Genomic DNA, 822 nt, shown 5'->3' on the forward strand with positions numbered 1-822 from the left:
AATATTTATACTGAAAAAAAAGTGCCCCAGAAACTTAGATTTATCTGTCTCCCTACCAGTTTAGTTGCTGTCCAACCTAATATGAACAATGGAACAAATTCTTTAAACATAAGCAACGTTACCACTAATAAATTAATAATAGGGACTGTCAACACAGATTTTCATTGGTTATAGAAATGGCTTTATAAATTGCTTTCACTTTACTTAAAGCTGAAATCAGAATGATTTGCAATATAACATTAGAAAAAAAAAACAAATGAGTGTTTAATTCCAACTTCTACTAAGTGTCACCAGGGGAGGGACCAAGACATTAAGATATTAGCATTTCTAGCCTTCACATTTAACGTGCATACTTTTATCACCAACAGTGTGCTGTCAGATTGTTTGATATGGTTCTTTTGAGACAGGGTCTCAATGTGTAGCTCAGACTAACCTCTAACTCATAGTAATCCTCCTGCCTCAGTCTCATGATACTCAGATTACAAGTGTCAGCCACCAAGCCCAGTTCCCACACTACTGTTTTAAGTTTTTCATTAGCTAATTCCCTATCAAATAACAAAGAGTGTCAACTGCATTCATTCACCACGCTCAAGTTCTATGCTGTCTGAGTAAAGAGATAAAGTTAAGACCAGGCCATCCAAGATTCCAAAATGTAAGCATGCTTATTGACAAGGGAAGTAAGACAGCTTACATAAGAACAAATAAGAATCTTGACATGCTCAAGAAAAAGAAAGAAAGAAAGAAAGAAAGAAAGAAAGAAAGAAAGAAAGAAAGAAAGGAAGGAAGGAAGGAAGGAAGGAAGGAAGGAAGGAAGGAAGGAAG

The sequence above is a fragment of the Psammomys obesus genome, unplaced genomic scaffold, assembly GCF_907164565.1.
Source record: "Psammomys obesus unplaced genomic scaffold, mPsaObe1.curated_primary_1811, whole genome shotgun sequence".
Taxonomy (NCBI): Eukaryota; Metazoa; Chordata; class Mammalia; order Rodentia; family Muridae; genus Psammomys; species Psammomys obesus.